This window comes from Micropterus dolomieu, linkage group LG22 (genome assembly GCF_021292245.1).
Source record: "Micropterus dolomieu isolate WLL.071019.BEF.003 ecotype Adirondacks linkage group LG22, ASM2129224v1, whole genome shotgun sequence".
Classification (NCBI taxonomy): Eukaryota; Metazoa; Chordata; class Actinopteri; order Centrarchiformes; family Centrarchidae; genus Micropterus; species Micropterus dolomieu.
The window spans coordinates 9,895,290-9,917,950 of record NC_060171.1 but is presented as its reverse complement, the minus strand read 5'-3'; the positions used below and the strand labels follow the sequence as shown (position 1 = coordinate 9,917,950).

General features: G+C 42.7%; 1 long non-coding RNA gene across 1 annotated transcript; it reads right to left on the bottom strand.

The window, feature by feature from the left end:
- Positions 1–1,170: 1,170 nt before the first annotated feature.
- On the bottom strand, positions 1,171–21,830 carry LOC123961773. The gene is made up of 3 exons (XR_006822776.1): positions 21,738–21,830; positions 21,079–21,207; positions 1,171–1,278 (listed from the first exon to the last, which is right to left on the bottom strand). It is a non-coding gene; the product is annotated as an uncharacterized LOC123961773 (long non-coding RNA).
- Positions 21,831–22,661: the final 831 nt, after the last annotated feature.

Below are 22,661 nucleotides of genomic sequence, written 5' to 3'. Positions count from 1 at the left end.
GTTCCCAGTTTGGTCAAAATCTTATATATCTTTTTATATATATATATATATATATATATATATATATATAACAACTGGATTGAATCCATAAAGTTTTGTACAGACATTGTGACATGGTGCCCAGTATGGAGAGCTAAAATTTCCAAAATCAAAAATAAATTACTAAGTTAATTAATATGTCATTAAATGCACCAAAAATAGTATAAAAAAATAAATGTAGGCAGGGGTTACCCAGAATAGTCAAAGATTCGATGATTCAATAGGAGGAGTCTGATTCAACTCCCAATCTCACTGTCAAATCTTTGCAGCGCCGTTGAAACGAGGATCATATCATTTTGGTTATATTAGGGTGCTTCACGTCTGATTTTACACAGAACTACTTTTCTCCCAAGAAATTACTATACAGCCTATTATTATATAAATACCAACACATAATGCTGTAAACAAACATGTGAAAAGGAAGAAGCTTTTAATAAATCTTTTTAAAGTGCGTGAATAAATTCAAAATTGTAACCCTAACCCTTATGGTAGGTGGCTACTAATGCTGTCACAAGAAGGGTCCAGCTGCAGAATGTAGCTCAGGGGGCGTGGCGTCAGCCTCGGTGTAGGTCAAAGTTCATCAGACTAGAAGGTGGCATTTGAAGAAGAAGAATAATGAAAAGTTGTTTCTCATCAGCAGAGATATACTGGTGCTAAAATTCAGCCTGGGACTATGAGACAGAGATGCCTTTTATGCGAGCACCATGGGTGGGCGCAGAGAAAGATATTTTATTTTAATGAATAGTGTTGTTCTTGGATATAGTCAATTTCATTATGATGAAGACCTTGAAGACATTTTTTATGACACCTGTTTCTTAAGTTTGTATAAGCATGGCACCACTGCACTGAACAACACCAGGTCAGGCAAGCCTGAGTCAGTCAGAATGCTAAAATAGTTAAATATAATAAAACTACAATGCAGTCTCATAAAATAGCTCTGAGTAGGCCTCTCCCTGGCTCAGCTCCCCTGTGCTGGACCCTGCCTTTGCTTGTACTGATTGTGCAGCTACATACAGTATGAATGATAAGAATATCATTAACTAACAATAATCCTTTTTTTTTTCTCTTTCTATGGATAATTGCCAAATGCTGCACAGACCCCTGTACCTGTCACTGTTTCTGGTTCCATTGTCCTTCTCCTCCTGCTTCTCCTCCTCCGCCTGCAGCTTTTTTTCCTTGACCTTCTCCTGCAGCTCTTATTGCTCCTGCAGCTCCTCCTCCTGTTCCTTCTTCCTTCAGCTGTTGTTTAGAATATATATAAATACATAATAAAGCCTATATGTAAATACATAAATGCTTATATAAATAATCTAAGCTTACTTATTAGTGGCTGTGCTGGGTCTGCCAGAGCAGCTTTCCACCAAGGAAGAGGTCGGTTAATTAGGCACATTTAGCTGCCTCTTGTACCAACATTGTTTTCTTCTAAATTCTTATTTTCAGCACAGCACATTTCATTTTCCTCTTTCTTTCTTTTTGACATATTTACCTTCTCTGTTGTGCTTGTCACACAACCCTGGGCTGAGTTCCGCCCGACAAAACGTATTGAGAGTAAACTCCCAGCTGGAAAGTAAACTCCAGGCCCACCCACAGAAATAGCTGGGCCCCTGAAAAGGTCCAGTGAATGGGCCCTCCCCAAATCTGCTATAGGCTACTCACATCAAGTGTGTCCTCTCTCTATCTCCTACATTAACACATACATGTAAACTGAGAGAAACTTACTCAGTGATCGGGGCTACTAAGTGCACATGCGCGCGCACACACACACACACACACTAAGGTTAACAAAAGATCTTCCCTGTCTTTCTGGATACAAAGTCCTTTATAATGTCTTTAAAGTCCATCTGTTTAGCCAGTTCACACTCAATGGCAAGTATTGCCAGGTTTATGAGTCTCTCTTGGCTCATTGTAGAGAGCAAGTAATTTTTTATCTCTCTCCTCTATATATTATACAATGGATTGCTTCAGTCACACTGGGGAGGAGGTGAGCGTTATCATACCCTTGTACACGGCAGTCAGTGAGGTCGATTCCATGCCTTTGGAGAGATTCCTCTATCATGCAGGCAATTTCTTTTCCTGCCTTTTTTGCAAAGTCCACAAACTCAATAAAATGTTTGTTTGTTGTTAGGGATGGGGATCATTAATTTTTATTGATATTGATACCCTTATTGAGACTTAACGATCCGATTCTTTATCGATACCACTATTGATACTTAACTTTTATTTAGTGATGATTATTTTGTAAGACCAGACCCAACGGGCATGAGGTAGGCCTGCACCGTATGAGGAAATTATTCAATGTGCGATCACGTTATATATTGAGATGACATTTCACTTGCGATAAATAAACATATTGAAGTGTACATATTAACTGCCTGGTTGTTTTTATTTTAAATCCAGCTGAATGTTGTTTCTAGAGCAGCAACATTAATGTTTACAACAACATAACTTTATCTGACATCACAAGTAGTGTGACATTTAGTAAGAATAACATCAGTCTGTATCAGTCCCTCCTCCTCTCTCGCTGGCTGCAGGTAACGTTACCAGGTAGAAGGAGGAGCTGCTGATTTGTCTCAGCCAGCAGCTGAGTTTTTAAGACCACACACTAATCTGTGCTCCAGACATACAGCTTTCTTTTTAGCTTGTTAATAACATTTGGCTAATGCCAAGCTATCGTTAGCTGTGCTTGTATAAAATATACAGGATGAGAGACTGAGGACAGAGATGATTAAATTAACCATTTCTACATGTTTAACGTTACCTTACAGACAGGTGTATTGATAAAGTATTGTCTTTTTACTAGCAAAGGTTTTATTGCACGTACTTACAGCAATGAGCGCAGCTGTCATCAACTAACGTTACAGTAATTTGGAGCTAACTTAACCTTCACCGCTGTGTGTGTGTGTGTGTGTGTGGCCCCAGAAAACGTTCCCCTTTATCCCCCCCAGAGCCATAATCCCCCCTTATGGGCAGCCTTGATTGGCACCGTTGAGTCAATCACATTTCAGCAAAAACGAGTATTGGTCCAAGCTCATAGGGGCCGCCCGTGTCCTATCTCAATATTGAAAGTATTAGTTTAGTTCGTTTTTAGAGACACGAGACGTCCTTTCCTCCGAAGCGTCACATGAAGCAACGTCCATTTCTGATGACGGTGGCAGCTGATCACCGCTGGATCAGCTGTCATTCGGCTCTAATAGCTGTAGAGACTTGATGGAGTTTTGGTCTGCACACGTGTGCGCTGTTCTGATACTAATAAAGTCCCAGTTATCAGTGCACAGCAGCATGATTCTCTCTGTAGCTGTTACCTGTTTAACGAACACCTGCACCTGAATAATTATAGGTTTCTGTGTCCTACTCAGAGGCACAGGATCATTTCTACAGGCACAATACTCACATTATCTGCATTTATATTTATTGATTCTGGTTGTGAATTCGTTACTGAATAACCCAGAATATGATGTCTTGGGATTTATTAAGCTAAAGGTTTAAGAGAAACTGAAATTATGTTAATCTAAGTCGATGCTCAGTTTTAGGCTTTCATATCTTCTTCTGATATCCTTTAACACTAGCCTACTGCATAGGCTACATTAAATTTATGCAAGTCACATCACTCGTCACTGATCGATCACTTCGTTCCATCATAGCAATCCGAGGCTTTCATTCATAGCCTACCTTCATCAGCTGATTTTACTCGCAGAGCCGCCAGTTGCTTTCATCAGATGCAGTAGGTGAGATCGGCTGGATGAGCGGCTTTATTTTCCTTTGCTTGCTTCATTAGAGTCTTAAGTGCAGTGACTTGTCCAACACCTAACTTGTTTACTTTGTTTTATAGTCGTCTATTTGGACTAAACGACCAGCCTCACATGTAACTGAATAGACATGACCATAAATTATGTAAAACATGTTTCTTGCTGACAGACTCTCTCTGACTTTAAAAAAAAAAAATGGACGTAGTGTCCGTGACGTCACTTGTTGGTTTCTGAAGAGCCGCTTTGAAGCTCAAAATTGGTGGAGCTGGCCGGTGCCATCTTGGCAGCACATCACCGCGCGGATAACCAAAAATGGGCAAAGAGGCGAGTCGTAGGTGGAGCTGAGGTGATGTGTTGCTGAAACCACTCCCGCCTAGCTCGACGTGACCGAGTTAGCTCATTCTAAGGAGCTAATGCTACATGCTACTCTGCGGTGCTGTACGGTGGAGGTTGGAACCTGCTGCCGTGTTGTTACCAGTTTACCGACATTACCAGCTACAGTCAAGGTACGACACCGGAAAATATTAAAATAACTCACATATCTGTTATTGACATTATACTTCACAAGGTTTTAAATGCTTTTTAATATATAAATGTGGTAACATTAACGTTATTTTGCAACACTACAGTTAGATTTTGTTGAGACCAACGTTAACAGTTAACTATGAATCAGTTTATTTAACGTTACAGCTCAAACAAACAATTTCAAGCAAATCAATTAACCCTTTTACATACTGTTGGTTACGAGCCATTTATTTGGAATAAACGTAACATGCTAGTGGTAGAGTCCTTAGTTACATGATGGAAGCTATATATCTTGTAAAACGTAAGCCATGGCTGTTATCACATTAATTTATTCCCCACACCGCTATTTTGAGTAACGTTGCTGCTGTAAGCAGGGCTGTGTGGGATTATTGTCTTGAATAGGACACTTGTGAGAGAAAGGTACTTTTTAAATTTGTCACAAGATTCTTGTTGAGGTTCTGATGCCTCCACATCTGCTACTCAAAGCTTAAACTTTGAGTCTAAAATAACGTTGCTAGTCTTGGCTACTGGACCTTTGACAGCTGATATAAAATTGTCTGTCTTTAAAGGACAACACAAAAACATTTAAAGAGTCTCCCTTGTTCTATTTTCTCCCACGTATGTGACATAATAGTGCAGTCAACATTAAAACACTGAGGCATCTTTTAGAAGACCATCAAAAGTTCATTGTGAGCACCAGAACCAGACTGAGAGATTACAGGCTTCAGAAACCTTTGCAGGTGTTTTGAGTTAATTAGCTGATTAGAGAGCTCTTCTCCAGTCGACATTTCTGTATAATTTATGATACGGAAATATATTTAGGCTATTTTAAAATGTTTACACATTTTGAGATAGTGGAGTTTTTATTTCCATGAGCTGTAAACCGTAAGAAAGCAACAAGGGTTTGAAATGCTTCGCTTTGTGTAATGAATCTAGAATATATCAAAGATTCACTTTTTGAATTAAATTACGTTAGAAAATTAACTTCACCACAATATTCTATTTATTAAAGAATCATCTGTATTTACTTTATATTTTTTATCACCTGAAGAATTTATTACACATTTTCCTCCTAGAGGCACACTGTGGAACAGATGTCCCACCTGGTCCCAGAGAGCTGCAGAGACCTGGAAGCCTTGTTATTGTCGTGGAAGTCTGTATCTGTTGGCGTGGACTGACATGGAAAGGGGTTCTCTCCTTCTGTTTACTTTGACTTTTAAATATTGTCCATATTTGTATCATAGATCCATTTAAAAAAGATATGGTTTATGGTTCACTCGTAATAAATTCTATATATATTAGCACTCCCTGTCTTTACTACTTACTGAAAAGCTAATCATATACCACAGATAAAACATGAAACATTAAAACTGAACTCTTGCTTAAGAACATCAGTCTAGTATAAGTTAAAAAGTGAAAATACTCCCAAACATGTTTCACATGAAATGTTGAAAAGTAATTATGCAGTGTATTTGTGTGTGTGCAGGAGTATTTTTACTTTCTACCTTATACTTTAAGATAAATAAGGAGCCATACACCCAGTACCCATATACTGTATAACAGAGCCTGAAGTTTCTGAAGAGTGTCTTGTTTGCTGCTCTGATATGTCTAATTTAAACACAGAATAACTTGGGCACATCCAAACCATCATGAAACTAAGAATGATCTGCACTGAGTAATTATGAATCCCACTAGGTGGTTTTTATTGTGACGTTGCAAACTCTGAGGTCTCAGAGCTGACCGAATGCACGTGTAGGAAATAGGTGAGTCAATACAATGTAAACCACACGAGACCTTCTCAGAGGTCGCAATAAATGACACCACCTACAGGGCTTCAAAACTATTCAGTTTGCAGATTATTCTTTGTTTTTCCACAACAGAGTAACTTCTCAGTCAATGTCACATTTGTCTCTTAAAGAAATGTCAAAATGAAACAGTATATAACATCAACCTTTCATTTACTTTCTACTAACATGTGTAAAATGTTAGCCTATAAATAACATCTTAATATTTTCATTTACAGCTGTTAACTATAATATATTGTTAAGTTTAGATCACACTATTTAAAATTAAACACTTTATAACAAATTATTGCTAATACAAAAGCAATAGTTTAATAAATTAAACTCTTGTCTTGCATTCATGAAAACATCAACATTAAAAGGTTACAAAATTAAATGAAATGTGTTGGGAGTTATTATAATGATAGAATCTGTTGATAAGAATCCAGTGTCATAATTTCACATCAGTAGTGTTCAGGTGTTGTGAGTAAAAAGAAAAGCAGGAGCTGAAGAGCTAGAAGCTGGAGCTGTTCTCTCCCGTAGAGCTGGACACAGCTAATCACATCTGGAGGGTCCTGCAATAAGCTCCTCTGGCACCTGTAAAGACAACAATGGGTAGACAGTTAAGCAGCTTCTTCCAAAGAGCCATAAAGCTACTGAACTCGGCCTTTAATATGTACTTCGAATCAATCATTCCCACTGATGAACCCCACAAAGAATAGTATAACGTTATCGTTTTTTTAGCACGGCTCTCCTCGGGACAGTTAGCTCAAATAGTGGCATCGGTGTTCCTCGGTGTGACAGTTTCAGGCAGAACTCCACAGCAGTTCCCCCCTCGGCTCTCTGCCTTTAAACCCTTATTGTCCATCCGGATCAGGTGCAGTCACTTATAATAGTATCTGACTAGTATCTAACTTAACAGTGATACCGTTACAGGACGTAGCTAAATCTCACATCGCCCGTTAGTAAAAGTTACCGTTAAGATAACGGCAGCTAACTGAGAGCTGAGCCTTTACTCACAACTTCACACAGACGCCTTTTCTAACACTAAGGTTAATCTAATAACGTTACATTTTGGCTTCTCCCTTCTTGCTGACTTGTCTTTGACTCATTAAAAGCTGTGGTTAGAACACACTACTTACTTACAATGGCTAATTAGTGCAACGAGCTAACATTAAGCTAACAAGCTATATGCCGACAGCGATACCTGTTAAATGTTAACACATAAATAAAATACAGGAATTTCACTCACCAAGTAGAACACGGATTTACTGGAGGTTCTCTCTCCAACGAACTGCACAGCCTGCCATTATTCATCCGGTATCTGCATGTAGAAATGTCCAAAAGGCTCCGACAGGCTGAGCCTCAGAGCTCCGTGTAGCTGAGTGAGGCTAACAGACGGCCGACCCAGTGCTAGTAGTGGCAGCGGCTAATGGCGCCTGTCAATCAAAGCGGCCACGCCCCTAATAATGCAGAACTTTAAGGCTTAATATAATTTAAACAGGTGAGTTATAAAAAAAATTCACCCCCCTAACAGTTGTCACGAAGGGCAAAATTAGCGATATGCACTAAAACCACTTTTGAACCAGACTGTAAACATGTTTTATTCTTCTGTAAAGTTGGGCATTTTAACATGGGGGTCAATGGAGATTGACTCCCTTCTGCAGCCAGCCTCAAGTGCCCACTCGATGAATTGCAGTTTCAGATACTTACGTATTGGTATCGGAAGTGAGAGCCAGAGGTTGCTGCTTGATATGGAGGGGCGAAGTGTGCCCTCCCGCCCAGCCCACTAGCGCAGTCCATTCAGTTGGACCAATCAGAATCAAGGTTTTCAAATCAACGACCCAATCACACAGCGTGAAAGTCCGCTTCACGAAAGTTAACGTGTGTACTATTGTTGAGAGAGAAGCTATTTCTGGCCAGAAATCATTTTGTTTCTCAGGTTTCCTTTGTTTTACTTTACCGACTCGGACTTGGCGAAGGTGGACACCACAGACATAATAAGAAAAGAACACAGAAGAGAATAATATCCGGTCAGCACCCTGCAGAAGTTAAATGTGAAAAGAGCTAAAGAGGTGTGCCTGGCAAGTACAAGCAGGAGAGGACAGACGCAGAGACTGCTAGCAAAAATGGTCTTTCTTGGTAAGTTTATTATTGTTAGCTGGACAACACAATTGTGTAAGTTAACTAAAGTGGAGCTCACTCTGGGTTTGAATATATTTTCCTTGGTGGCTAGCTCTGGTGTGCATTAGCTAATGCTAGCACGTGTATTAATATATTTGTTAGCTAACGTTAGTTAGCATTTTAATAGCTTCATAATGGAGACAGCAACTTTCGTCCGCCTTAAACAGTGTTGGGAGTAACGCGTTACAGTAATGTAATGTTAATCAAGGGACCAACTGGACCCTCACAAGCTCTATGTGCTCATAGGTATGTCTGGCTCCTGCACTCATTTCATGTCAACAGAGTCAGACTAAATAAACAAATATTCTTGTGAAAAAATAATTTTACTTTAATTGGCTACTTTTATACTTCACAAATTGACTGCTGTGTTAATGTGAAATGACATGTAGACAGCACAGTTGTTAAGCAAGTCTGTATGTTTGTGTTATTTGTTGTACCTGTTTAATAACATTTTATCATATACAGCTCCTTGGCTGAATGTACAGTAGTGTTTATGTAATTTTTTTGATCATGTTGTAATGGAAGAACTGAGCATCAATTGGGAGGGGTCCCTTGTGGAAAACCATTTCACCTGAACCTGTCATGATCTGGCTTTGCCACCTTCCTCTGCCCTCATGTTTTCCTCTGTCTCTTCTCCTATTGTTCCTGTCGTGTGTGTGTGTGTGTGCATGTCTGGTATGGGCGGGGTGTTCCAGCTGGTCTCCTGTGGAGCTCCACACCTGAGGCTCATCACCATAATCAACCCCTGCTACAAAGACCCAGCGCAACCTCCAGTCAGCGCCAGATCGTCCGTTTACCCTCCTGTGGTAATAAGTGTTAAGGCCAACTCTAGTTTCTTGAAGGAATTATTGATCTATTTTTGACTTCACTGACAGCGAGTGTTTTCTCCTTTTCCTCTCAGATCCCCGCTCTGTTCGTGAGGACGCAGCTTGACAGCCCAGCCCAGGGATCTTGGAGCTTCCCTCCCCAGCCTGCCAACTCTCTGCCTCAGACCACACCACTCACCTTTGCATGTCATATTGAGAACTGATCTGCCTTGAGTCCAGGTTGCTCTGATAGTGGCCTTCAGCTCTTCTGCATTGTTGGGTCTGGCATATTGCATCTTCCTCTTCACAATACCCCATAGATTTTCTATAGGGTAAAGGTCAGGCAAGATTGCTGGCCAATTAAGAACAGGGATACCATGGTCCTTAAACCCGGTCCTGGTAGCTTTGGCACTGTGTGCAGGTGCCAAGTCCTGTTGGAAAATAAAATCTGCATCTCCATAAAGTTGGTCAGCAGGAGGAAACATGAAGTGCTTTAAAAATTCCTGGTAGATGGCTGTGTTGGACCTCAGAAAACACAGTGGACCAACACCAGCAGATGACACGGCACCCCAAACCATCACTGACTGTGGAAACTTTACACTGGACTTCAAGCAACGTGGATTCTGTGCCTCTCCTCTCTTCCTCCAGACTCTGGGACCTTGATTTCCAAAGGAAATGCAAAATTTACTTTCATCAGAGAACATAACTTTGGACCTCAGCAGCAGTCCAGTCCTTTTTGTCTTTAGCCCAGGCGAGACACAGCAGTCCACTCTTTGTGAATCTCCCCCACATTTTTGAATGGGATTTGCTTCACAATCCTCCCCAGGGTGCGGTTATTCTTATTGCTTGTACACTTTTTTTCTACCACATCTTTTCCTTCCCTTCGCCTCTCTATTAATGTGCTTGGACACAGCTCTGTGAACAGCCAGCCTCTTTAGCAATGACCTTTTGTGTCTTTCCCTCCTTGTGCAAGGTGTCAATGTCTATGAAAATTCTCAGTCATCCAGGTCATAGTTATCCAACGAAGGTTAAAGTCAAGGGCAACTGGACTTGGTTGAAGATACTGGAAGACGTTTGTCCCTCATCCAAAGGACTTCTTCAGTTCTGACTGACTGGCAGGGAAACTCAGCTATTTAACCTCAGTGGCGTCGTTTGCCAGGGTCATCGATACTGCTGGTTCGTTAGTGTTCCTGGTTGCTGTAACGACAGTCGTTACGGTCGTTAGGACTACCGGTGGCCAAGACTGAATGACCATCGTTGGTATCTTCACCTGAGGCCAATAGGTTATGTTTGTTGAGTTTCCTGGGAAGAGATGAAAGGACAGCATTGTAAGTGGGGGATAAGTGGTGGCGTAGACCCCCTCCCCTGTTCAATGGCGGCTTCTCGACCCTGGTGTAGATGGCTTCCTTGACACCTCTTTCAATCCATCCATCTTCTCTGTCTAAAATGTGCACCTGGTGGTCCTCAAACGAGGGTCCTCTGTCCTTCAGATGTAAGTAGACTGCAGAGTCTTGCCCTGCGGAGTTGGCCCTTCTGTGTTGAGCCATGTGTTTGTGTAGTGGTTGTTTAGTCTCCCCAATATACAGGTCTGTGCATTCCTCACTGCATTGGACCGCATAGATTGCTTTTCTTGTGTTTGGGTTTGCGGTGTTTGGGGTGTACCAGCATCTGTCTTAGTGTGTTCTTGGGTTTAAAAAATACAGGGATGTTGTGTTTGTTGAAAATCTCTGATACTCCAGACACGTATAGAATCACAATGTTGTTGCGTTTGACTTTCTTTTCCTCCTCCCCTGTAGTTTTGTTCTTCTTGGATCTTGTGGCTATTTTCACAAAGGTCCATTTAGGGTATCCACAGGCTGTAAGTGCAGGCTGTAAGTTACATAATCTGGACACACAAGGTTACTCTTATTAAAATATTATAATAAATCACCAGGCCCAGATGGGTGCCCAGCTGAATTTTACAAACACTTCTGGCCGCTACTCTCATCCCTATTTGAAAAAGTTCTAGCTGAAATTCTTAGCAATTCGGAAATACCTGTTATCTCATCAATAGTACACACAGACGAGACAGGCTTCATTAAAGGGACGCCTATTTAATATTATTCATCTTGCAACTAATACGGACTATAAAATCAACTCACCAGTTGTTATTGCCTTATTAGATGCTGAAAAGGCATTTGATAGAGTATACTGGTCGTTTCTATTCTCCACTCTCCAACAATTCGGTTTTGGTCAAAATTTCATTAACTGGATTAAGATATTGTATAATTCGCCGTCTGCCTCAGTCGCAGTCAATGGACACATTTCTAAATCATTTCATCTGTATAGAGGCACTAGAAAAGGATGTCCATTATCAGAGGTGTGGACTTGAGTCACAAAAATGATGACTTTAGACTCAACATGACAAAAAGACTTGCGACTCAACTTTGACTTGAACAGCAATGACTCGTGACTTCACTTGGACTTGGGCCTTTTGACTCGAGCTGACTTGACACTCCCCATGCCCGAATATAAATTATGATATAAAAAACCTGCGCAGCGCATCAACATAGCGCTGTGCTCAATTAAACTGGAGCGTGTGGCTTCCTCCAGCAAGAGCGAACAATCACCGACCGTCCAAAGCGCACGCGGCCGTTCCGCGATCTCCTGTTCCTGGCCCTGTATGCCCCAGCAACCCACTCCCTCTCTGGTACCTACAATGGGTTGTGTAGTAGGCCTACTACCAGCGTGCTGTGAACGATTTGTGATTGTTCCCTCTGGCCGGAGGAATTTTACGCATAGGCTAATCCATGCACAACAGCTGAGGGCCTGACACAGCACCACGCAAGTTTCTAAATTCCTCCACCTCACGGAGAAAAGAAAGGTCAGGTCGAAACAGTGTAGAGAGACTGCTGCAGCTGTTGCGTGAAGCTCCTTTCACCAATTATAAAAACAAGTTAATTAAGATAAAACGATAATAGCGCCGGGTGCTGTTTCAAAACAACACTCGTTTTGTTTTATAAATCCAGCGCACCCCTTTCCTTCACAGCTGAGGCTCTTGTCCCTCTCGGGTGTGTTCATTGTTGCTTTACCTGATCGGTTCTTGTGAAATATCCACTGTCTGCGTCTTCTAACGTCATAGCAATTTATAGTTTTTTCACCACTGGTTCTATCTCACACAGGCTCCGCCCTCTACTGGACTCTATGGGAACTACTAGGGATGAGCGAGGACAGCATTCTCTGTATCGGTGTTAACCATTTGAATTATCTGTATCAGTATCTGTACTCGGACCGGGCAGGGCCTAGCCCGGAAGTGGGCGCGATTTAACCCGGAAGTGGGGCGGGTTGTCTTGAAATGGGCGGGGCTTTAACCGGTATGTTATTGTAAGCATGCAATTGATATGGGTTGATCAGAAATTGTTATATTTATTGCTGATTAGAAAACTATTTACATGACAGCATCAGCATTGAGCTTCAGATCAATGGTTTTGATCACGTTAACAAACGAACTATATACAGAAAGTTTTGCAACAATGAATACAACACATGCGGTTGCAATTATGAAGTAAAATGTAATGAACAATAGTTTTCATACTCAACATATTTTTCTTCTTTTAACTTTTAATTTTTTTATGATCAGTGTGATTTTTTGTTTTAATTTTTTTATTTCCACACCAGGCGCCTGTACCACGAAGCAGGATTTGAGCTTATCCAGGTAACTTCGGGGTTAACCCTGGGTTTTCAGTACCATGAGTGGTTCACTTCTTACCGGGGTAGATCTCCATGGTAATGCTGCTCCGGAGCAGGTTATCTATTCTAGGCTATCCATCTTTTTAGGTTAGTATAGCTTTCTAAGGCCTACTATAGATACTGTAGTCATGTTCACTCATCAAAGGCAATGCATGGTGACCCCTCCCTCTTTCAACTCTAGTGGGGATTCTGGGGGTCTCTCACTGTCTGGCAGCGCGGGTGCTGCTCGGCAGGGTGTTTTCATCCGTGTCAGTCTTGATAGATGAGTCTCTCACTGGATGGGAAGGGACCTGCCAGGGGAGTGCAGTGAGGGGCCACACACCACACATCCACAATCCACTCCAGGTTGTGTTTCTAGTGTGGTGGTGCGTTTCCTCCAGCGCATACATCAACAGACAAGGCGAAGTCCAATCCACGGCTCTGTTGGCGCTGGCAGGGAATCTGTAGACGTGGGCATCAGAACACCTGCTGTCTCTGATAGCCCTTCACGTTCCAGGCTTGGAGAAGGCGGTGGCTGACCTCATGTCGAGGGCTGGCCCCCAACCGAGCGGGTGGAGACAATATGGTTCAGCAGATCTGAGCTTGCTTCGGGAGAGCGGAGGTGGTTCTCAATTCAGCCACAGGACAGCCCACCCTTGGGGATGGATGCGTTACACAAGCGCCATTGCCAGAAGAACTGCTATTTGCGTTACACCCCCCCCCGCTATCTCTGCACCTTGCTCTCACCTCTGCTAAGAAGGTGAGTGAGCTGTGTGCCTGTCGGTTCACCCCAGCTGCATGCTGGTTCTTGGTGTCCACAGTGCAGCTGGATTGAGACAACACACCTCCTTTGTTCTTAACATAAGGAGCATGTTCAGGTCCAGGACAATAAATCTGGATGCTTTCTACCCCACTTAGGTGCAGGGAGGTGAGAGTCCATCTGTTGTGTACATGTGTGCTAGGCTAACGTCCTATGTAGAGCACACAGCCCCCATTCGATGCACAAGTCAGCTGTACGTCTGTTTCACTGAGTGCAGTCAGTAAAACCCTGTCCAAGATGAGCCTGGCCAGCTGGCTTTCTAAGTGAATCTCTTAAGCCTGTACACGGGCGGGAACAGACCCACCCTTAGCGGTGCGTGCATATTCCACTATAAGTGTGGAAGTGTCTATGACCCTTTTTCAACGGGGTGTGTGTCGAAGAGATCTGCACAATGGCATCTTGGCCCTTACTGTTCCAGTTTTTGCGTTTCTATCTCTTGGATATGTCAGGCTCCTTCTCGGGATCCAGCTCGCTAGTGCGACCTAAGATCTGAAAAGTGAGGATCTGGTGACTACTGGGTTTAGAGGGGGAACATACACTGGCAGTGCCTGACGTTTCAGTGAGAAGTCAGGGCAGTGCAGGTGTTAATGATCAAGCCAAGCCCCTATCAGTCCAGTGACCTCCTCAGGGGTGTCCCACCATTCTGTCACTAGGTGATGTGGTGGTTGGGGCTTTGGCCGGCTTGTGGCCGACCGGGTTGGTGTGGTGGAATTTGGCTTGTCGCGGCTTGGACGGACAGTCATCGGGCTCCACCCACTGTACCCACAGAGTCCAGTAGAGGGCTCCGCCTGTGTGAGCCCTCTACCAATGAGGCCTCCCGCTCTGACGGCGTCTGCTGAAGAGGCGACCGGATGCTGAGGCAGTAGGGACACTGCTATTTATATGTCATGCACGTATCGGTAGCGACGTCCTATTGGTCGACTACGTGCACGTTAAATTTCAGTGGGCAAGCGCGTGAGTGTGATTAGAGAATTAGTACCCGCAGAGTCCAGTAGAGGGCTCTGCCTGTGCTTATAGAACTATGGTTACCATATCGGAACCTTCGATTCTGGTTCTGATTCTCAAAATACAAGTAGGCTATAACCACTGTTTCTGGCAGTCGGCTGTTTACCTTACTGTTAGATTTCTGTATTAGAAAAACTCTTCCTGTCTTTTTGGACACGTCAGACCATGTTTTCTTTATTTCAGCCATTACGAGTCTCTGAGCTGGCTGCATTGACTGTTGTTGTAACACTAAGCCACTCCGTTGTTTTGCATTTGTTGGTGGTCAAAGAGTTCAAACCATCAAATATTTCGTGTCTCCTCCACTTCAGTGATCAGCACCTTGATCTTACACTTAATGAAGTTTCTCTTTTTCAAGTGTTTTGCAGCAGGATTGGTTGCTGATGTTTGGATTTTAGAAGGTGATGCTGGCGTGTTTCTGGTCATTTGCATAGTCATTTATTAGAGGAGCCAAGGTGGGGTATGTGTCTCATGCATGTGCCCTCAATTTCACGTTGATAGGGATGTATAAAGGAAAGGTGCGCAGGACCTGGCATACGTCTGGTTTTATACATGGATATTCCTATGCGTACATACTGTTACGACCCCTCCCCCTTCCGGCTTCCTTCTCCTGAAGGAGGTTGCAAGGAGGGAGGCTAATTGGGCTAGGCAATCACCTGTGCAGCTCTACCTTCAGGGCTTATTTAACCAGGACTGATCAGTCTTTTGTCTCTCTCCTCCTAGGCTGACATCCTACTGGGTTTGTCTTGTGTTTCTTCTTTTGTTAATCCTGACAACACACACATACACATCTCACTCATCAATTCACTGCTGACACAACTGATAGTCATACCATTGCCACACCACATATTATTGGTGATCATTTGATCCTTCTGTTACTTTTATAATAAATCATACCATTGGCTTGCAAACCTGTTGTGTCTCACCTCCATTTTGTCACGGGCTAAGAGCTGGCTTGTGACAATACTTTTTAAATTCTGTGAGTACGCCTGTGAGTATGTTTCAGTATGAAAGCTGCACAGTCTTTTATACATGAGGCTCCTGATGATGTGGTCCTTTCAGTGGTCATGTTCACAGTGGTGTACTGAACTAAGGTCCTCCAGGCTATCCAGGCTTTCCAAGTTGTCCAAACTGCCCATCATACCATCCCTGTAATGGAACAGCCTCAGCCAGGTGACCTATAGGATTCATCATTGTCAGCTCAAAGTATTTGGAGTGCAGGTTGCCAGAAAGTGTGCAAGAACTGTCACTGTGTTAATTTCCTTTTAAATCATTTGAGGTTAGCCCTAGCCTTTTATGCCACCAAGAGCCAATGATGTAAACTAAGCTAACCACACTTGTTTGGCCACACTTGACTTTTTGCTTCTTCTTTATTTAGTTGTCCTGAATAGTTTGCAGATTGAATTCAAAATTAAAATGCCTTCTGTTGAACTAGATAAAGAACTATGCTTAAAATTGTCTGTCAAATTTCTGAAAGTAAACATGCAAAAAAAAAAAAAAAAAGCCATTGCTGACCTCATTATAAAGAACATAGAAATTCTATATCATTTGCTTTTTTTTTTGACAATGCCTGCTGCATGGCTCTGCGCATGGTAATGTTGTTTGAGCAGTCGGCCCATCACTGAAATAAAACAACTATTTGGTGGATTGTCATGAAATTTTGTATAGACATTCATGGTGCCCAGTGGATGACTCCTAATGATTTGGTGATTCCCTGACTTTTCCTGTAGCACCACTAGCATGTCAGAGCTTTCACTTAAAGGATCATTATTTTTAAATATGGGCCCTATTTTCACATATTTTGGTGTCGAAATGACTATTTTTGGAATCCGTGAACCGGCAGCAGCGGCTGCAACATAATCTCTTGGGGCAATTGTGCCCATCAACATTACATCCACAAAAACTGCTTATGTCTAACACCATTATGGAAAGGATCCCTACAAGTGACTTCAAGTGCCACCCTCTGTTTTTAACCAGAAACCGAAGTCTTACTCAAAGACAATTCTCGCTCCAAAATCTTGTGAGAAGTAAGTTGTTGCAGAAGGACGACGGTGGAAACTGGAGTCAGAGTTAGAGAGAGGAGTTGTTGTGTTAGAGTACAATTTTTGTTCATCGCTTTTGTACGATTATCGCAACTATGTTCTAAAATTCGTGAAATGTCATGAGAACATATGGTTTAATCACTACAACACGGGTTTGCTTTGTATTTCACACATGGATCTGATGCGCGTATGCGTAGAGTTTGTTCGGTGCGCTTGTGGCGCGCTCAGTGGTCTTTGTTCTCTGGTTTACCTGGTAAACTTTTGTTTGGATTAACAGGAATGACACGCACTTGAGGATGATTTTGGCGGTAAGCTATTTGTGTGTACTGTTTCTTACCTGTAGTTTAGCTTTTAAAAAGCACTTGTTGTTTGCCAGTGGTTCGTATAGTGATCATCTGATCCAGTTGACATTTGCCGGGTTGCCTGTGTGTAGTTTTGTGTAGTGGTGATGAGTTTTCCCTTGTAGGTTGTAGCGACGTTCCCCTTTGTGTTCGTTGAGCTGTTTGGGGGGGTAGTGTTGTGGCGAACATGGCAAAAGCTGTTGCTTGGGAGCATGTCTTTGGTTTCGGGAGTATTGCTGGTTCGCCAGTCGCTTTCCTGATCCAGCTCTAGTGCGTAAATACCCACCACAACTAGCCGCATGAAGACTGGGGGGAGCTTAGTTAGTCGTACTGGTTTTAGATAGCGGGGAAACTCCAAACCACGTAGGGGATTAGTTCTCTTTGGACACACAGATGAACGTCGGGTGTCTTTCTGGTCTCTTTGTGAAGTAGCCTACATTTAGTTTTTCCAATTTTGTTGCTTAGGCAATTTAACATGTCTGAAGTTGAAGCATTTATTGCCGCTCCGTCTCAGGAATCCCTGGATAAGTGCACAAAAGAGCAGCTGCTCCAGATTGCTGAGCATTATTCAGTGGAGATGGTCAGAGACAAATGTGTCAAAGAAGCCATTAAATCAGCTATTAAATCTAAGTTATTAGTAGCTGGCATTATGTTGGAGTCTAAAGCAGATTTTTCTCAGTCCAAAAACACATGGTTTCTCTTTTGAGTAGCAGAAAGATGTTGATGTTGCAGTTGGAGCAGGAGAAAATGAAACATGAATTGGACGTTAAAAAGCAGCTGGAAGTGGAGAGAATTTGCCAGAGCACTGAAAAGGCAAAAATAGATTTAGAGGGAGATCGGTTGTCTATGATTAGAGATGGCCTATTGTCAAGTGAGGCTCATGGCAGGCAGCAGTCCAGATCATCTGACCGTTTTGATGTGAGTAACTTGCGCTTGTTGCCACCATTTAATGAAAAAGACCCAGACTCATTTTTTTTCTGTTGTTTGAACGTGTCGCTAAGGCCAGGAACTGGCCTGTAGGGGACTGTGCACCGATGCTTCAGTGTGTGCTTTCTAGGAAAGCACAAGAGGCGTATGCGTCCTTAAGTCCTGACGATAGCTTTAGCTATGATAAAATAAAATCAGCTGTTCTTAGACCTTATGAGCTTGTACCAGAAGCATATCGCCAGCGCTTCAGGTCTTGGGAAAAGAAGAATGGCCAGACATATGCCGAGTTTGCCAGAGATCTTTCAACTCACTTTAGAAGGTGGTTAACTGCGCTTGAAGTCACCACCGTTGAGGATCTGTGCAACTTGGTAATATTGGAGCAGTTTAAGAATACTCTGCCAGAACGTGTTTCCATATACATATCAGAACAAAACGTTGCTACGGCTGTGGACGCTGCTGTTGCAGCTGATGAGTATATGTTACTCCATAAGAGCAGTTTCAGGGAGCATCATGGAGCTCTTGACTTTGGTGCGCGACATAGTGGTTTTGACGCGCGGTCTGATATGGTGCATTCAAGGAAAATCGGTCATATGAAACCTGATTGTAAAACAAGTCGCACATTTGCTGATAATGATGCCTGTAACTATTGTCGTGAAAGGGGACATTGGAAGGTAGATTGGGCTGTATTAAAGACAAAGGGAATGAAAGCTAATGTTAGACCTGTGGCATTTGCTGCAACTGTTAAAGCTGACTATGTTTCTGAGAGGTGTTGTGACAACAAAGTTGGAATGCACTGGACCGAACTGAGGTATGACTTACCAAGGCTGTATGTTTAGGTAAACCCAAGTAAATTTACAAAAATAAATCCACGAGACAACACCTCACAGGTGCACTAATCCAGGTTTGCACTCAAGTAGGCACATAAAATGTTGCTGAGAGCACCCACATGGCAACTGTTCAAGCCTCAATATGCAGCAAACTCTAAACAATTAAAATCAACTAAATTGGTATTACTGCAGCTTACTAAAGAAAAAAGTGAACGTGGGTCAAATGTGGAACATAACTAAACCCACATGCAAGGGATAACTAAGTTGGCACTGGATTTAAGAACAGCAACCACACTTGTAGCCAAATCAGTGGGTGCCACTTCCACAAATTTGCCACTATTGTGAGGTGAAAAGACCACAAAACCAGACACAAGTTACTGCATTTACCTACACCCCTGTAACACTGGTGACCCGCACAAAAGTGGAGCACAACAGCCACACACCAAAAGGGTCAACACAAGTAGACCAACTACAAGGTAGCTGCCATACACAAACAGCAATACACCACGACCCAACAAAAGTGAACTGTCGCAACACAATATGGGCACCATGTGGTCATCAACCACATACCCTGGTTACTTGAGGATTTAGGAAACCAGCAACACAACCGAACCTGACGAACTGGGAGGATACCCCCACCACTTTAAATCCAAAGGTCTGTGGTGTTAGCACATCCCAAACGCACAAAACTAAAATTAATGTTCTGTAACTAAATACACAACCGCAATAACACACGTGTGACCACACCAGAAGGTGGACTGCAACAACCACAACACAAAATGGTCACATTGTAGTAAACTACACACAAATGTTGCCAACTTACACCCAAGAAGCAACCGACGAGTGACCTACCAAATGTGGAATACAGTTACCACTAAACAATGGGTCACGATCCACAAGTTATTGCAAACAAGAGTATTTCACAGCTGGAAGAGAAGTGTCCAAACAAAGCAGTCATCTCAAACAAATAGCTAAAACTGTTGTGCATAGTGCTAGGGAAAACAAGCTGCATAGAGACACCCCAACATACCTACCAAGATGGCTTTTGTTACGGCTGTATGCATTTCCCTGTGCTGTGTCCATGTTTTCTGTCTTTCAGTTCTGTTCTGGGAGTGCTCCAGCTAATTACTGAATAAGGTCCACCTGGCCTTTGAAGGCGGGTTTTAAAAGCTGCTGTGCAAGTGTCAGGAGGGGACCCTTCTTGATTTGGTACTGCTAGCCATTTTTGTATTGTGTTTTTGGTGTCCTTAATTTATTGTCTAGTTATGTTAATAAATTCACTTGATTTGGTTGTTTTAAAGGTGTTTATTTGTGTTGAGTTTGGGTCAGTGTTGGGATGTTGTTCGTCCCATGTTGCCACCAAAGGGTGGGACGTAACAGTGTTCATCCATTTGTGAAGCAGATGTTTTGGCAGCTTATGCTCCTTTCATTCGAGGCAGGTCTGTGTCATTGGTTGGTAGTGAAAATCTCACTGAAGATCCTGAGGGATACGGGGGCCTACAACTCCTATATTGTTAGTGAGGGGACACAGATACTGGTGACATTGTTCTCAGTTATGGAATGGGGTTGAGTGTGTTTCCAGCACCTTTGCACAGGATGGTTCTTGACTGTGAGCTGGTTCAGGGTGAGGTTGACGTGGGTGCGCTATCGGCATTGCCTATTGAAGGTATACACCTTATTTTGGGGAACGATTTGGCTGGTAGCATAGTTTGGGCTGACACTCCTCCCTCACCTGTAGTTGCATTGTGTCCATCTGAGTTTGTGTCTGGTAGTTTGAGTTCTGCTGCTTTGCAGGAAGTTTCTCCAGCCTGTGTGGGTACACACACTATGCACAACTTGCAGCTTGATGTGTGACCTGAATCTAATAGTGTTGATATATCTTATATGTAATCATAAAGCCTAGTTCACACTACACGATTTTTAGCCCGATTTGCCAGTCAGAGAGCTCGGCGACCATCAGGCTTTGATGGTGGGTAAATCAGCGGCCGATCGGCGGTCGCCAGTCGTTATGTGTGAACTACACCACGACTCGTCAAAACGGCTCCCCGACACATTTCTGACACATCGCCGATGTCTGCAAGATATCTAGCATGCCAAATATCTGGAAGACTCGGCCGACTCAACATCCACATCCAGCCAATGAGAGCAGGCAGCTGGCAGAGCAGGCAGCAACTTTTTCACTGCAAAACACACTCTGTAGCTCAGACAATCCCTGCATGTTCTAATCCATTCTTTAATCCATATTCTTTTTCTCTATAATTGCTATCGTTATAATAACAAACAGCTGTTTCATGTGTACGTTTGCGTTTGCGTGTGTTTTCTTGACAAACCTTGGTTTGGAGACCAGCATTGGGTGACAGAGTTCTAGTCAGCTCAGTCATGTAGTGTCGACACCACAATGCCTTCAAGACGGCAAGTTGTGTAGCGTGAACGGCACAGCCATTGCCTGAAAGTCATGTCTGTACAAGACATAGGAGAAGGTGAAATTAGTTATTTTACAAGGGGGCCTCATCCAAAGATTTGACCTTTGTGACCTGCATAGGAAAGACACAGACTTTGGTATGTAGAAGTACCCCAGCACAGACTCAAATGGACATGCTAGCCTTAAAAACGGTTTATTCTGGGACCATCCGACACCTTTGGCTGTAAAGGTGTCACTACGGACACTCCACAGCAAGACCAACAAGGGTAAGTAACCATGGTAAACAACCTCACCCTACAGTTACCTCAAAATATCAAAGTGAAGAACCCCCTTTCAGTCCTGATTCTCTACCTCACGAAATGGCCGAAGAGCCATAAAACAGACTCTGACTGCATCACCCGACCCCCCCCCCACCACACACACACACACACACACACACACACACACACAGCCTCTCCCTATTCATGTCACGGTTTGGTGTGGGTGAGGCAGGTTGGAGGACCCAAAGGCAGGAAGAGGTACAGTACAAGGGGTTTTAATGAATGAACCAAAAGTGAGCACACTTACAGGTGAGTGGCTGAATACAGAGTCCAAAAACTCAGGTAGTCCAAACAGATATCCAAAGGGAGCAGGGTAACAGGGAGCCACGACAAACAACAGGAGACAGCATACAATGACCCGACAAAGACAAGACAGAAACACCAGGTATATATACACACAGGGACTAACGAGCAGGGCGGGAGCAACACAGGTGAAAGACATGAGGCTAATGAGGCACAGGCAGGGAGAGAGAGCAGGGAAAAACAGAGACAGACATGCAGAGGGATAACTGGGGTAACAGACATGACAAGGGTTACCAAACACTAGACGACAGACAAGACAGACCCCCAAAACCCAACATACTATACGGATGATACTAACTCAAAAGCGCAACACAAAGAATGGCTGACCGGCAGAGTGTGACAATTGATAAGAATGCCAGAGAAAGGACATCCTCAAATTCCTTTTTATGAACAAAGAATGTCTTTGCCTTATACACTTGTTTGTTGCTCTGTTTAGTTAAATAATCTTTAACAGTTACTTACTAGCGCTCACCACTTCAATTTTGAGTAGTTTATTACCACATTAATATTTAGCAACTATGTTGAAAAGAACAAACCATAAAGAAGTTAATTTGCAGTGCTCTTTATTTCATTCCCTAATGCTCATTTATCCCTACCTGTGTCTTATGTTTTATACAAAATCAATGTTCCAAACACCTTCCTAGATACTTCCTTATAAATAATATGGTATGGAAATATTATCCTATGTTATATAATACATTTTCCTGGCTCCTGAGCCAAGGATTGAATTAACTAAGTGTAAATAGTCAAAATGATTTCCAGGTCCTCTCATGAAACAGGAGGACAAAAGACGTATAAAATGCCATTATTCTTAAACTTTCTCCTTGTAAGCAAATATTTATTACTGTCTGTGTTTTATTGTTTGTAA